The 16,947-nt window shown below is 43.3% G+C and overlaps 1 protein-coding gene and 1 long non-coding RNA gene across 4 annotated transcripts in view; one reads left to right on the plus strand and one right to left on the minus strand.

Annotated features, from left to right (window-relative positions):
* LOC143836098 (uncharacterized) overlaps positions 1-10,712 on the minus strand; it is a 41,773-nt gene extending 31,061 nt beyond the window's left edge. Inside the window, exon 1 of the long non-coding RNA XR_013230513.1 lies at positions 10,120-10,712. This is a non-coding gene — a long non-coding RNA (uncharacterized LOC143836098). The remainder of the gene's footprint in view (positions 1-10,119) is intronic.
* A 132-nt stretch (positions 10,713-10,844) lies between these two features.
* The window catches only part of CTTNBP2NL (CTTNBP2 N-terminal like), a 36,301-nt gene continuing 30,198 nt past the window's right edge, over positions 10,845-16,947 (plus strand). Inside the window, exon 1 of one of the 3 annotated variants that reach the window (XM_077334908.1) lies at positions 10,845-11,023. The gene's annotated coding sequence lies outside the window, so the exon portion shown is untranslated. Of the gene's footprint in view, positions 11,133-11,394; positions 11,414-16,947 lie in introns of those variants that run through there. The other 2 variants (XM_077334909.1, XM_077334910.1) reach the window with 2 other exon arrangements.

Raw genomic sequence — 16,947 nt, forward strand, 5'->3', positions numbered from 1 at the left:
TTTTCAATCCTTTTCCTCATGATCCCCAGTGCAGAATTTGTGTTTTTCACCACTGCAGCATGTTGGATTGATACTTTCATTGAGTTACCTACTATGACCCCCCACTTTCCTTCACAGCCTCAATACGTTTAGACCCTCATTAGCCTGTACTTGAATTTGGGAATTTTTTTTGTTCCAATGTACATAACCTTGAACTTACCTTTATTGAACTTAATTTGCTACACCGTTGTCCTCTCACCCAATTTGTGGATATCTTTACAGTCAGTGTTGGTTTTCAGAATTCTTAATAATTTTATCATCTGCAAACCTGATAACTATTGTTACCTGAAATTGTTACCAGGAGACACACATATGTGGGGAATGACTAGTGGGGAGGTCGGGTAACTTAGTATAGGATTGAAATCGCCTAGAACTCGAGGCAGGCAACAGATAGTAAATAAAAATAAGCAGGCTTCATTATAACAGAAAGCAAAAATAAAATAAATGGCAGACCAGCATAGAACAGGCACACTAGCAAGTTAATCAAAATGAGAAATAAAGGAGGGACATGAATAGAGTCCAAGAAAGTGGGTTAATGGAAGTGATATTTACCAGTCTTGAAGAGGCAGAGATACAGTCAGAATGACATACCAACTAGTGATATGAAGGGCAACCTGGACGGATCCAGGATTCCAGAGTGGCAGTTCCAGAAAAGCTATTGGGCTTACCAGAGAGGGGACTTTTATACCCAATTGGAAGTGGTACGTGCTAGAAAATACCAGTGCTCAGGACCTGGTTGGGGACTGAGACAAAAAGGAGATGGGTCTTGATGAGTTTAGGTGATTGCTCTGATCGCTCTAAAGCAGCTGTCACCAACCCCCGGTCCAGTGACCAGTAACGGTCTGTGGATCAGTTGGTACCGGGCCGCGGCTCCTCCTCGTCCTCCTCCCTGGCTGCTGCCTTGGGGGCTGCCCTGCCGTTCTGGCTGGGGCTCCTCCTTGGCGTGGCACTGCACAGCTGCTGCTGGCAGCACCCCTCAGTGGGCGACGGGAAGTCAGGGGCGCCGGCAGGAAAGCAAGTGGAGCAGGGGCTCATTTGGTGGCGACATCCCTCAGCAAAAGACTACCCCCCCCCCGCCCCAGGCCTCAGTAAAATTGTCAAGCATTAACCGGTCCCTGGTGATAAAAAGGTTGGGGACCACTGGTCTAAAGAACAGACACCATTGGGGTACAATGGGAATCTTCCAGGGGCCTCTACAATTAGATGGGGGAGATTTCTCCCTGACATAATGGCTAGTCATTGGTATGAGAAGAAGAACTAGGGCAATGAAGCCCTTAGGCAAAATGGACTCTGCCAGCCAGTTGGTCAGCAATACAATGGAATGGAGGAGAAGGTTGTAGAACATGCCAAAATCACTGTAGCTGCCAGTCTAGTGGCTTCTGTCAAGCTGAAATGTAAAATGGAGTCTGGCTAGGCCTGTGTCCTAGTTGACAAGATTGTACGGTGTTTGGCTTGTATTAAGCCTAAACTGGTCATGGATGTCACAGGCAGTTGGGCACAGTGTGCCAGTCCAGCAATGAGTGGTACCATCCAACATAACACTATACTGCTCCCTCCTCTCAGTTCCAGATCATTCATGAACAAATTAACTAGTACCAGCTGATTAAATAGTACCAGGTTTGCAATGCTGATCCTGGTGGGACTCCTCTACTTACTTGCATTGAGAGAACTATTCCAATCCCTGCTTCCTTTCATTTAATCAGTCTTTAAGATACCAGAGGACCCATCCCCTTGCCTCATGACTTCTAAGCCTATTCAGAAGTCTTTGGTGAGGCACCCTACCAAATACTTTTTGAATGTTCAAGTATATATTACCAAGTCATTGTTATCTACTTGTTTGTACACTTTCTCAAAGGACTCCTAGTTGCTTAACCTGTTATCACTGGTGTCTCAGGCTTTACCTTAAGCTGTCAATCTCCTATATATGGATTTCATGTGTTTTACAGTACTTTAAATGGTTGAGCCTCTTCTAGTGCCCCCAACTGCAGAAACAATTTAAGGAATATATGGTCTCTTTTTGACATATCCCATCTCCAAGACTAAAATCATTTGGGATTGTATTTCACCCGGAACAGAGCCACATGAGTGTTTTACTTTTCTGTGGGGAATTAATTAAACTGACAGAAAGAAAGATTTGAACTGTTAAAAATGGTGTTTTGATCTTAGAAAACTTACCAAGCTTTTCTTGCATTTGATAGTTACTTTATGGTGAGGTTTTAGAACTCAAAGGAAGGTTTGAGGGCAAAAAACTGAACTCTTTACAAAATATACATTTTGCTCCGTTCTTTTAGTCAAGAAGTAATATTTATTTATTTGATACAGGAAAATAACAGTAAAAAGCAGTACAGGGTCAGAACCAACCACCACCACATGGAGAAGCCCTATGTGAGAAGAAAATTTCTAATTGCTGTCATTAATTTTCATAGCTCTTCAGACAGATAGTGCCATAACTTCTATACAAAAAGGAAATTATAGAAGCAAGCTATTGTTATAAATGATGGAACTATGTTCCAATACTAACTATATAAATTGAATGAATGAAACACTTTGAGGACTAGAAGAGCTGGGAAACAGTATAATTACTTTTAACCTGTGTGTGCATGCTTTTGTTGTTATGTGCGAAGTCGTGTCCGACCCATCGCGACCCCATGGACAATGATCCTCCAGGCCTTCCTGTCCTCTACCATTCCCTGGAGTCCTTTTAAGTTTGCACCTACTGCTTCAGTGACTCCATCCATCCACCTCATTCTCTGTCGTCCCCTTCTTCTTTTGCCCTCGATCACTCCCAGCATTAGGCTCTTCTCCAGGGAGTCCTTCCTTCTCATGAGGTGGCCAAAGTATTTGAGTTTCATCTTCAGGATCTGGCCTTCTAAAGAGCAGTCAGGGCTGATCTCCTCTAGGACTGACCGGTTTGTTCGCCTTGCAGTCCAAGGGACTCGCACGAGTCTTCTCCAGCACCAGAGTTCAAAAGCCTCAATTCTTTGACGCTCGGCCTTCCTTATGGTCCAACTTTCGCAGCCATACATTGCAACTGGGAAGACCATAGCCTTGACTAAACGCACTTTTGTTGGCAGGGTGATGTCTCTGCTTTTTAGGATGCTGTCTAGATTTGCCATAGCTTTCCTCCCCAGGAGCAAGCGTCTTTTAATTTCTTTGCTGCAGTCTGTCACTATCTCCATTTCTTCCCCTTCTATTTGCCAGCTCACTTACTTAGGCCATATCATGCAATCCATGGGAATGTTCACCCTGAAGAAAAGGAGGTTGAGAGGAGACAAGATTGCTGTTTGCTCAGTTGTCACTTAGAGCAGTGGTCCCCAACCTTTTTATCACCGGGGACCACTCAACGCTTGACAATTTTACTGAGGCCCACTGCCCTAATGCTCTCTGACTCTGGTCGCTATGGTAATGTTTAAACATCCCTTCAAAATAAGATACAGACACGCCACAACAATGAACATAAGGAACATTTTATTTTCATGGACATTTTAACTCATGACAATGACAAATCAACGTGAACCCTGAGCTTGTTTCTCTGCAACAAGATAGTCCCATGTGTGCCTGCCGGATCGTGGGTGAAGTAAAGGGCTGGGGGGGGGAGAGAAGGCATCCTTCGCAGCCCACCTCCAGTTAGTCGACGGACCACATGTGGTCCGCAGCCCACAGGTTGGGAATCGCTAACTTAGAGAAGGACAGGAAAAGGTTCTTCGTGGCAGCCAAGGATAGGACCCACAGTAATGGGTTTCAACTATGTGTAGAACGATATCGTTGGCTAGGTATCAGAGTAGTTCAACAGTAGAAATGACTGTTTGAGGAGGTGGTAACTCACCCTCACTGACAGTCTTCACATAACAGCTGGACAGATACTTATCCTGGAAGCTTTAGGCTGATCCTGCATTGAGCAGGGGGTTGGACCAGATGGTCTGCATGGCCCCTTCCGACTCTATGATTCCATCTCCTGTGCTTCACTTCCTCTGAAGCTCAGAGGTGCAGTTTTCCATTTCCATATCTCCTCCTTCCATTGGGCTGTGCTTGGCCTTGCTGCAAGCCCTTGTCCCTACCAGCTGTCCTCAGGCTGGATGGGTCCCCCACCTCCTCCTTGCATGCTGCTGGTAGCCAAACTGGATCCCTGGAGCCACCACTGGCCTCTTCTCTGCTGGGCCTTCTGGGGTTTCCTCTGTGCAGCAATGCCATCAACCAGCCATCACCAGCTGATGATGTCAGCAGTGTCACAGACAATTGTGCTTTGATCGCCACCAGCTCCAGCCTTTCTTGGCTCCCCTGGGCAGCATCTGGCAAACCTGGCCACTCCAGGTAAGGGCCAACTGGGTCCCATCTGCCCTTGGCAAGAACTGGATCAAGTTGACACCACTCCTCATCCTGCAGTCCTTACAGGCAGTTGAAGGAAACAAAGGTGGCATGGAAGGTGATTGAAGCCACTTCTGCCAGAGTGTCATTTGGAAAAAAGACACCTGAGTTTGAGAGGCCCCAAATGCCTATCAAATGTTTAAAGCAAAGGCCTTGTAACATCCATCAACAAGCAAGAGGATTGTGTACTGTGTGAAGTAGTCCGTATGAGTTTGATCGAGGAAGACTTCTGGACAATTGACAATTTTATTGTCAATTTTGTTATTTCATGCGAAAAAGTTTTTCCCCAGACCACTGGTAAACAGGAGCTTGGATTTAGCAAGGCCATACATTTATTGAAAGAACCATAGCATAACTTAGTCATGACACCTTACAGGCTTCTGGGAAAAAGAAGCTACAAGGGTTCAAACTTTCAGGATAAGCTGGCATATTATTATTAGAATCCAGTTTCCTGGCCAGTAGAGCCCAAATACAGTTTCCCATGCTATGGCTCTCAATGGCCCACATCTATACGTGGTGAAAACTGGTAGTTCTCCTTGGGCATCCGGTTCTACAGTGGCTAAACAGTTCTTCTGGAGGACCAACTACAGGACATTGAGGTCAAGGGCTTCCCCTGGTGTTTTCTCCGGGCTCTGGAATTCAGAGGTTTAGAACCTTCTCTAAATACAAAGGTTCCCCTCAGTCACCATGGCTAGTTGCCATTGATAAACTTATCAGAGCCAGTTTGATGTAGTGGTTAGGAGTGCGGACTTCTAATCTGGCTTGCCAGGTTCGATTCTGCACTACCCCACATGGAGCCAGCTGGGTGACCTTGGGCTCGCCACGGCACTGATAAAACTGTTCTGACCGGGCAGTGATATCAGCGCTCTCTCAGCCTCACCCACCCCACAGGGGTTGTGGGGAGAGGAATGGGAAGGCGACTGTAAGCCACTTTGAGCCTTCTTCGGGTAGGGAAAAGCGGCATATAAGAACCAACTCTTCTTCTTCTAGTGGAAAAAGAGTATCCCCCAAGGATCTGGGACAGTCCATGCTATGCCATGCTAGTCCTATGAAGAAAATTCTATGATACCCCTGTTCTATATGGTTAAGGCAACATTTTAGCCTGATATAGTGCTCCCATCAGCTTCCCCCCTCAGTTCTCAGTCTTGCCAGTTAAGTTTCAATGTCTGTTAGAATTATTCCCAATACATCAAGTTATTCTCGAATATGATTCTCCTCTCAGCATATTTGGGAGGTTTCCTCCATCTTAAGTGGCTTTTCTGCCACTACAAGAGCATTTCAATTGAAAGAACATTCTTTTAATACCACAAAATGCCAAATTAAAGTAAATACAGGACATTATGTCAATTTAATTCTAAAGGATGAATACAAGAACATTTGTTAAGAGATCTGCAAACTTCTGCAAATGCAAAACTTTAAGTTTGTGATGTGCAACTGAAATATTTGGTCCTGCTAGCTACTAAGGTTCTGCACAATCAGTAACACCCTTGGCAGAATAAGAGCTTTCTAAGTGCATTGACTCCAATTGCACTTAGGAGTGCTTTCCAATGAGAGGAATTGTGAGCATTGGGAGCTCTCATCTGAAAAGCAGGGAACTAAATAGTTTGTTTTGCATCGTAGTCTAGCTATGACCTGACCTGTAGATAATCAATTCCAATATAATGAAGGAGGCTGACTTGTGCAAAAACACAGCTTCCAAAAGTGTTCTAGATACAACAGTAGATTGGCACTGTGGTGCACATCCCTTTAAGACACTCTAATAATCAGGGGTTGAAAAGCTTGCAGGAGTATTTGCTCCCTCACAACATATCATCAACTCCAGATTGGGGTTCCCTGTAATATCCTGTGAAACCCTGGCTACACCAGTACTGTGGGTTCTTTTTCAGGATCCAAGGTATACCCTAAGCCACCAGCAGCTTCGTAAAATAAAGAACATTTATTTAAAGAAAAGATACAATAAACAATACAAATATCAGTACGTGTTCAAGTTACCAAAGCACACAGAAAATAAAAAAAAACATCTAAATAACATAAACCAGCCCTTCTCAACTTTCTCATGGTTGGAATCCCCTGAAATATTCTCCAGGATTTGAGAAACCCCAGAAGTGACATCAACAGGCCACACCTTCCTGCTATGCCCCAGAAGTCACATCACCAGAAGTGACATCAAGACACACCCAGCAGATGTGATATCACCAGGCCACTCTCATAGCACAGGAAGTGATAGCACAAATATTTTCAGTTGATGATTTGTGAACAGAACCATACCTGTACTCCGGGCTGGCTACCAGTTTGCTCTTCTTCACCAAAGGGAGCCTGGGGCTATCCTATGCCACTCTGCCAAGTCCATTCCCCCAGTTCCAGAAACAGGGTCAGAGCAGGCCTATGCCACTCCATTGCCTCCACCACCCCCCATGCCAGAAACATGGCCAGAGCAGGCTATATCATCCCCCCTCAAATGCTTGAAATGGCCCAATGGCATATTCTGCTGGACCAGGAACAGGGCTAGGGCAGGCCTATATATCAATAATATTTCCTTCTCCACTCAAAATTGATAAAGAACTGGAACAGGCAACCTGCAAAGAAACATGCCTTAGCAAGGTAACAAGTGCATAATGGCACTCCTCCTTCACAGGGCAAGCATCTCTAAGCCTGGTCTTCTCAAGTCAATTATACAGTTACCCTGCCATAAAATACAATAGCAAATAAAATAAACAAGATAATGACTTACTGATCTTCACTTGGCTATGCAATAAGATTAACTCATAACCAACTCTCTGCCGAATGCTTTTCCTACCCCCTTCTCCTTCATGCACACCTCAAATTGCTCCAGATGACCCTTAAGGATTTTTTCTTAACAAGGATCACCTGGATGGCACATCTGAGTACTCAGTTGTTAACTTTTATGTTGCAAACTCAAACAAGCTGGGACACAAATCAGGCATGAGCATGACAAGCATGGGAGGCACAAACTCACTTAAGATTACTTAGTGCCTTCTCTGAACTGGAAAAACTGCAACTTCAGCCCCTGACTTCTCACTGGAGCTAAGAAATTAGCACAGCAGGATTTGGTTAAAAACATTTTGCCTGGAGGTCACTGCTGCAGTGAACTTAGAACTATACATTTCCCTATGTTTGGGAGCATCGACTGGCATATCTATATACTATTAGCCACCGATTGTTGCTATCTGCAGATATCCAAATCTGCGGATTGGGATGCTAAAGTTATTTTTCTGCCAACTTGGGGGATTCCCCAGATGTACAGAGAAATCTGGAATGGTTAAATTTCTCAAGGAAAAGAATACATGCACATATGCTGACAGCTGCTCTGAGCAGCTCCCAGACAACATGGTGGGGAGGGGAGGAAGGATGCCTCAGAAAGCCCACCGAAGCAGAGACAAGCCAGAGATAGGGAGACATGGGGGAAGGAAAGCTTGCCAAGCCTGCCTAAAGAGGAAGGAAGCCTTTGCATGTCCTCCAGATGAGCTGCTAAGAGATGGAAGGAAACCTCACGTAAGCCCATCCAGAGCAGCTTTGGATGGGCTGCCGAGAGTGGGAGGGGAGGAAAAAGCCACCTTCCTGATTTGCATGACATAACTAGGCCTGGCTACTTGGTTCAACATGAAAGTCAACTATATTCAACCATGTTCAACCATGGTACAGTGGTTCGGCTCCAGTTCAGATCCCCCACCTTGCTGTGGAAGCTGACTGGGTGATTTTGGACCAATGGCATACTTTCAGTGTAACCTACCTCACAGGGTTGTTGTACATATAAGTAAGAGTAGGCAATAACATAAGCTGCTTTGGCCCCCACTGTGGAGAAAGACTGTACTTTTCCTAAGAAGACAATGCAGGGGAGAAAGAGATGAAAAGCTGAAGAGAGGGAAATAAAAGGGTAGGTTTGGCTGCAGGGTGAGAAGGCAATAGGGTTGACAACTCCAGGTTGGAAAATTCAAGGCAATTCCAAGTGAGTTTTAGAGATCACCCAGAATTACAACTGATGTCTAAAAGACAGATCAGTTGCCCTGGAGGATATTTATGGCATTATTCCCTGCTGAAGTTACTTCCCAAACCTCATCCTCTCAAGATTATATCCTGAAACCACCATGGGTTTTCGGACCTGGACCTGGCAACCTTAAAGGAACTGATCTCTGTAGTTGGGAGTTCTGCTGTGATACCTGAAAAACATTTGCTGCTGCTGCTACTACTACTACTACTACTTAACTGCTCTCTAACCTACTTTACTACTCCCACTGTCAGGAAGGGAGTTCATAGTCTGAGGAAGAGTGCTTGCACTCGAAAGCTCACACTTTGAATAAATCTTTGGTCTTAAAGGTGCTACTGGACTCTGATTTTATTGTGCTACTTCAGATCAACACAGCTATCCATTTGAATCTACTTTTCTACAGTTATAGTCTTATACACTCAATTCCTTTGTTCTGTTGAGTAAGTGAATCCCGACAGGATTGAGCTTGAGGTCCCAGGTAGGATTCTAGCAGTCTCAAAAGCAGCCAATGTGCTTCAAGGCTCCCAGTTGCGGGAGCCAATCCTTTTAAACTAATCAAATGCCTCTGAGATGGAGGCTCAGCTACTGGAGATTCTATTGCTGTTTAAATGTATATAAATTGGGGTTTGTTCTCAGGGGTTTTAGTCTTGTTGCTTCAACATGCAGGGGTTTAGTCTCAGGGGTTTTAGTGTTGTTGCTTCAACATGCACTCACCACTGAGATCAATAAAGAGCTGTTGGTTTGCCTAGTAGCCAGGCATTCATCCTTGCGAGCCCAAATATTTTACAATTCCATTATAACTGTTTTTTAAATAACAGGTCTAAGTATCAAAGCTCATAATTATTATACTGAGGGGTATGTTCTAATGAAATTATTGTCTGATTGGTCAATAGACCAAGTCTATTTTGATCATCCAAATTCTCCAGCCATATTTTAAAATTACCGAGAAACATGCATCCTTCACTTATAATGAATATAGAAATTCATTGCCAGTTGCATCCCCCCCCCCCCCCCCCGATTTTGGCACTGCACCAAACAATCACAAACTGTAACCAACTCTGCATTGTAGTCTACCAAGAGCTCAATAATCCTACTGTTTTGGCTGCTGGCCTGCAACTGAAAAACAGAATCATCTGGCAGACTATGACATATGATTGGTGGGTAGTCTGCTTAACCACGAGTTATGAGAGCAGGAAAGTAAACATTGAGAGGTATTTAAATAACATTTAAAATACAGGCAATTATTTCAGCAATTACTATCCCCCTCCACTAATCTCAATATGAATATGTGTTACCCCAGTAACTTTCTCTTAACATAGCATATTAGCTCAGGACAATTTATACAGTGGAGCAATCCAGTTTCCAGGGGGTTATTTTACATGTGCTTATGGCAGGCATTAAAGTCTTCAGTCTAGAAAAAAAGCATGGTTGCTATTTATCTTCATTATAATCACACACACAGTGGACATCTGATATTTCACAAACCAAACAGAAAGCCTGTGTTGCATTGCTCCCCTCCTAAACTATTATGAGTTTAAATCATATTGATACTTGACAGTCCTCAAAACAAAGCATTGCATGTCATGTGACTTCATTTACAAACCAAGTGACAAAGCTGCATATATTATTGTATTCAAGTTTCAAATTTAACAATACAAGGAGCATCACCGCTTTTTAAAAAGTGCATCAGAAGCCAAAGAAATGCATACCTTTAGAAATCTCTGAGAGGAATTAAGTGAACTCCTCTGCTAGACTTCGGTGGCGTCAGTAAAGAACTTAAGATGCAAATTACTGCTACCTCAGTACCAATGACTTCATGTCGTTAGATATTAGAGGGTGGAACTTCTTCCACAGCCATTAAGCTTGACCAGAAAGCCAACTGTAAACCATTCCCTAAATGTACTAAACAGGGCTTACACTTCTCAAATCAGAGGGATTCCAGAAATGCATTTGTTGCTTCCATGCCCAAGCCCAAAAGGATTCGTGCAGGTCTGTCCCAATTAAAAATATATATATTATTATCCACGCATTAAAAACGCAGGTTGCAATCCAAATTATGCCACTTAGGTAAGTAAATCCTATGGCAATCCCTATCGGAATTAAATTAATTGGGAGTCAGCCTAGCTAGGGTACCGGCAACCCACGTAGTGCGACCCTCACTTTCGGGAACAAAAGCCCCCCTCAGCAGATTCTTGAAAAACCAACTGTGCGGCCCTTTCAATGCCGTGCTGCCCTGCCGGTGGGATTTTTATAGCCAACGAAGCCTGCCACAGGAAGTGACGTCTGAATCACAGCCTCGCTCTGCCTACCTCAACCGCCGGGAACAAAAGGGATTTTTAAGCCCGGAGAAGCGCACACAAACCCTCCGCAGCCGCTCCCGGTCCCGCCATGCGATTGGCTAGGGTTAGAAACGGGCCCCCGCCCCCTGGTTTCTCCCGCCCCCTCTCCCGCCGATTGGCCCAGTGCGTCGGCTGCCTGGGAAAGCAGTTGGTGGGCGGGGCTGTCAATCTCCAGCCGTCCGAGGAGGCTGGATGGAGAGTGGGGCCGAGCGGGGACACTGGTGGCTTCGGCGAGGGCGACGGCGGGCGTTCAGCGGGGAGCAGCTGCAGCCAGGTCGGTGGGGAGCAGGTGGCGGCGGCGGCGCGGCGCAGGCGTCGTCGTCGGGGCCTCTCGGGCCGAGGGGAATCGCGCAGCGCCGGCTGCCGGCGACAGGAGAGGAGAGGTGGGAGCTCACCTGGAGGCCCGCCGTGCTGCGACGTGGGAGGGGTCGGCGTTGGGGAGGGGGGTCGGCGTTGGGGAGGGGGGGCCGCGGGACCTCTTCGGCGCGTGGACTTCGGGAGGGATGGGGGCGGGGGTGAGCTGGCAAAGGTTCGTGAAGCTCCGGCTATTGTGAGGGAGGCGCCCCCGGTCCCAAGTGAGCCTTAGGAGGAGGGGGAGGAGGTGGCGGCTGACCGGCTGACTTCACGCTCGGTGAGGAACGAGGGTCGGGCGGACCGCTGGCGGGTGCGTCTTCGTGAAGGGCCAGGGGCTTTGGTTTGCGGAACGAGGAGCGTTACCGCCCCGAGGCTTCTTTCGGGCAGGTGGGGAGGGATGGCCACGGGAACTTCCCGGCGAAAACGGACTCTTCATGGGCGCGCTGGACATCGGTTCCTCTAGTGGCGTTTTGTGGGTGATGAATGGCGAGTTTGTGGTTGAAAGTTTTCTGCAAGTGAACCGGTTTGAGATGGAGGGAAAAAAATCTCTTAGTGTGATAGGCCACCCCCCGCCCCCCTCAAAAAAGCACCCATATATTTAAGTCGATTTGATATTGTAGCGTGAAACTAAGTGGAAATTATGGGGAGGGGTATTAGTTGGGAGATACATACATTTAGAAGGCCTTAATGTCGCTGGGGAGCAGTGGGATATAACTGCTTTTATGTATATTAGGAAAATGCAGAACTGGTAAAGTGTTTCGTTAAGATGCTGATTTTCTTTGTTGCAAATACGTGCAAATATTTTAGATGCATAGGTTATTGAACAGAGTAGAATAGCCGGGCTTGTCGTGTCTTGCAAATGGAAAAAGGGAAATATCAAATGCAGTCGGGAATGCAACAGATGGAGGAAAGGATTTGATCACAGGAGTGCGATAAATGGAGAAGGAATTTGATTGTGCAACTCTAAGGGTAAACCCTGCCTGTTGTGTGGTTAATGGTGAGAACTAAATAGTGCTGCAGTATTTATTCCTTCACACATACTGTGTCTGAAGATCTAGCTAAGATTTTCCCCCAGACTAAATGGAAACAGTATATCATGATGGTCCTGCAGTCAGTTCTATACTAGGAAAGGTGTTATTAGCACATGTCATTATTTACAAACTTTGGTTCCCTTGAGGGACCCAGGGTGCTTTTTAATGACCATCAATATCTGACAGAATTTACTGTGGTTGCACATGAGCTTGGCATCTATTCTTCCCATAACATATGTTTGATTGTTGAGATAACAATATGCTGTTGATAAACACCAGAAACAATTTTAAATCCAGTCTGTGGAGTTAAGTATATACCACTGAGACAAATGTACGTGTCTGCTCTGATTCGTATATTCAGATCACTTAAAGATAGAGGGAATAAAATTGATTTTTACCCCTCAGGGAAAAATGAAAATAGGAAAAAATTGTAATGAGCTTTTCTTTAGTTTAAAGAGTTTGAATTTAGTGCAAACATGTAATTTAAAATAGAATTTATTATTCCTTCGTAAAGCGAGAATGGGACTTTCTGTCTTCATCACAATTGGTAAGTCACCATAGTGTCATTTCTTGGGTGATTTTAACTACCTGATATCTACAGTTGGCTTAATACTGGGTTTTCCCCCCTCAATCAAAAGACTTGGGTGTCTGTCTTGGATTTCATGAAGAATGATCAGTTCTTTGTTTGCTAATATTTTAAATTGCTTCTGAATGAGCTTGTGTATGGGCTAGGCAAGGGTGGTTATAGGACATATGAGAATGGGTGGTCTAAAACAGGAAGGAACACTGGAATCAACTAGGATCTGTCTTCAAAGAATTATCATGACTGAATGAGGCCATATTTGGGGTTTTGATCCATTAACTCAGCCTTTTATCATTGAGAAATGCCTGAAACATTCTTCAGGCTTCGAGAAACCCCAGAAGTGGCAGAAGCATGCAGAATATGGCTGGGGAACATAGCTGTGTAGATGCTCATATATCTACCTGATATATTTTTAAATGAATTAATTCCCACTCAGGAAACCCTGGTTGAGAGAGCCTGTATTAAGTACTGTAAACCACCCTGAGCTGCAAGGGAGAGCAGTATGACACTGTTGCAAAATGACGGCTTTGTGGGTAGGTGAAGGGTTTTCTGCTGCCCTTTCCCCACACACGCTTACTTTGGTCCCCTACTATAGGAGGGAGAAAACAGTACAATTCTATTCATCAAGCATCACTCAACTTAGAGTAATTTGGAATATTTTCAAAATTACTAAAAATATGAAATATAGTTTTAAATGTACTCTGAAATGTTATTTGGTTCCCTCTCGGTATGTTATAGCAATCACTTTACATACACATATTTGTTGGCTCAAATTCATATTTAAACTGATCTCTTCTTGATTATTTAAACTGCCTTTTTAACTCCATTCTGTTTAAGAACGTTGGCAATCTTCCCTAAAAGTATTTATGATGAAAATAATATTCTAGTAGAACAAAGTTAGAGTCCAGTGGCATCTTAAAGACCAACAATGTTTTATTCAAGGTATAAGTTTTTCTGAATAAAACTTCTTTGGTCTTAAAGCTGCCACCAGACTCAAACTTTATTCTACTGCTTCAACCTAACACAGCTACCCACCTTTTTAGCCTTAAAAAAAAAAAAACTTAAGGGAAGAGTACTGTTTTCAGTGTTTAAAGGATGCCTCAGTTTGTTTATTTATTATTTATTTATTTATCATACTTCTATACCGCCCTCCCCGGAGGCTCAGGTTGTCTTTATCTGTATAACATATTATGCCACTTTCCCAACATCTGCTCTTTATCAGTTAGAACCTTTGCATGTAACTACTGTTGTGAAGTCGGTTATGTTAAAGGTGTTATTGGTGACTGCACAATTTAGTAATTGTCATATCTTTGTGTGGTTATTGGAAGTCTTGTATGCAAAAAATGGAGATCTGAAAGTAGATGAACATATTTATAAAAATGACTGCATAACTTTAAAAAATGTGAAAATGGCATGTATCCTAATGTACTGACATACCACCATGATACTTCCCCCCTTACTCCATTAATTTTTATTTATTGTACTAGCCAACATATTTCTTAACTAAGATTAAATTCATTTATAATAGCATATGCAGATGATTTTAAGGGAGGAAAGAGCACTGGAAGATGCCAGTTTATTTTGCAATTCTGAATGTTTAATGAGATGATAGTGATATGACGTGAAGTATAATTAAGATACTGTTTTGCAAATAAATGTCTCTGGGTTCACCACATTTAATGTTGTCTTGGAACTTCAGAAGCTGTTTCCTGTCTTGCATGATTGTCCTTTCCACATGCATCTTCTCATGTTAGATGGTTTCCCTATCACTGGGATGGGATTTACCAAAAGCAACAATGTATGCTTGTTTCTGAAAACATGCATGTCAGGTTTCTTAAAATTTTGCTGTAGTGCTTCAAACTGAGAAATCCAGATTCCAGGCTTTTTGAGAAGCTATGAATGGTGTATGAATAAATTAAAGGGGTATATTTCAGTTAAATTAAAAGAAACATGATTCATAAGAGTTCTTATTGCAAAAGAAGCTCTTTCTAGGCTTACTATTTGTCAGAGTCTTCTGCATGCAAGTGGAAGCCCTGATGTTTATGGATGTTAGTGTAGTTCTCAGCTCTTTTACATTAGCTGCTAAAAGAGCATGCTTGCTCCTCAAGGATGGCTTGAGCTCTTTCTGTCCCAGTTTGTTTGGATTTGTTTGAGGGAAGAATTGCCCAGCCAATTACCTGAGTTCTCCCCCTGCTGCCCTTCAAAGCATTTACTAAGGATGGGATGTAGTGTGGTGAGTGCTGGTGTATATGCAGCCTAAGAATGTGGATTTGAATGGTCATTTGAATTTAGTGAAAGCAATGTTGTGTCATTGCTTCCTTCTACACAATGGGAAATAGTCATATCCCTCTCTTTAAAAGTCCATATTATGTTCTGATCCCATCATAGAGTTTACATTCTGTAAATATTGTTTTAATTTTTGCAGCAGAACAATAGATAATGCATTTACACAATCCCTCAGCTATCCATAAAATACCAGACTTAAGCTTCCTGCCTCAATTATAGAGTAAGTATGCATGCTTGAAGTTGGACACAGAAAGTCCTATGGCTAGTTTGTGTCATAGCACGTTCTGACCTGTGGATCAGGTAAAAAGTTAAAATCCCCTGGTATAAGTCAGGCTTTCTCAACCAGGATTTTCTGGAACCTCGAGGCTTCTGGAAGGGTTTCCTGAATGGGTGGGAGTTAATATATTTAAATGTGCTCAGCATTAACCAGGTGATATGAGCATATATGGTCATGTTAACTCCACCCCGCCTCTCAAATTGGCCAGTTATGGGCCTTGAGAGGGCGGGGGAGGGATCCCAGGTGAATATGAATACAGCTATGCTTCCCAACCATATTCTGCATGATGGCACCATTTCTGGGGTTTCTCAAATCCTGAAGAATGTTTCAGGAGTTTCTCAATAGTAAAATAGTTGACAAAGTCTGATATAAGGTATGGAGAGGTACAAGGGAAGTTGGTGGTGAGAAGGAAAGTAGAGCTAGCTTCTTTGGGTTGAATACTGAAGAAGTTAAATAAGCAGAAAGGCAGAGTCCTACATGCTTCTACCTAGTATTTCATCCTGAAGAAATCTGTCTGTTTCCAGTTGCACTATTAAGACGCAGCACTGCTTTCAGGAAGAAAGATACCTATCTAGTATGCTAGGGAAAAGGACTAAAAATGGCAGGTTTGATTGGAGAGCTGATGAGAACTTTGTGGGGGGGGGGGACGGACTAAAGGTATCACAGTACTCATTTGTTACAGTTAGAAACCACTAGTCCAAAACGTCTCTCCCAAGCATCTTGGACACTGAAATTCAACATGTATAATTTACCCTTTTGAGTCTGTTCCTGTAGTTCTTGTCCTCCAGAAGGAACTTCCCAAAAAGTCTTTGGATTCTTCTGATGATATGATTATGTTATTGCTTAATGTAGATTTAAACAGATTAACAGGCAGAAGGTGATCTGACTTTATGAACTAATTATGGTTTGACAAATAATCCAGGAGCTATTCATTCCAGCTTCAGTTGTTTCTGATTTTTTTTTAATTCTTTCAAATTGCACAGCCTGGCCTGTGGGATATTAATGAACTAGTGTTTGGTTTCTTTAAGAACAGCCACTGATTCATAGGCCTGATAGATACACTCTAAATATTGCAAGCCCTCTTTGTAACAAACAGAGCACTGGCTGAAATTTGCTAGTTGGCATCATTGCTTACTAATTCTCAGAACTGTGCTGGAAACTTCAGTTCATAGTAGATCATAGAGGCAGCATGCCAGAGACTCAGTAACAGAATAAAGGAAAGAGCAGGAATACATCTGATTACTGCTTAGATGTTTGAATACCTCCCCTAGCAAAAGAGATGAACATAAAAAAGTTCTTTTATCTGAAACCTGAAGCAAACCTCTCAGTACTAGTGAAACAGTTGAATTTTTGTGTGAAAATTGAAGAAACGTTATCAAAGGGAAAAGTGGTGAATACTTTGCTATTGCTATATAGCCAAGATCCTCTTGCCTGCGAAGAAATCATTGCCGAAGAGGCACATTCTCCTATTTTTGTTTGATTCATTTGTTCTCAGTTCTCTTGAATCATTTGCCTGAAGATACTAGCAGGCAGTTATTGTGGGATGGTGATGACAGTGGAAGAGTGAGTTGCTTTTTCTCAACCACAGATAATCTGGACTTACATTTTAAAAATTTGATTTTAAGCATTGAGAAAGGATAAGGATGAAGCTATCTAATTCTGTGTAG

The sequence above is a fragment of the Paroedura picta genome, chromosome 4 (genome assembly GCF_049243985.1).
Source record: "Paroedura picta isolate Pp20150507F chromosome 4, Ppicta_v3.0, whole genome shotgun sequence".
Lineage (NCBI taxonomy): Eukaryota > Metazoa > Chordata > Lepidosauria > Squamata > Gekkonidae > Paroedura > Paroedura picta.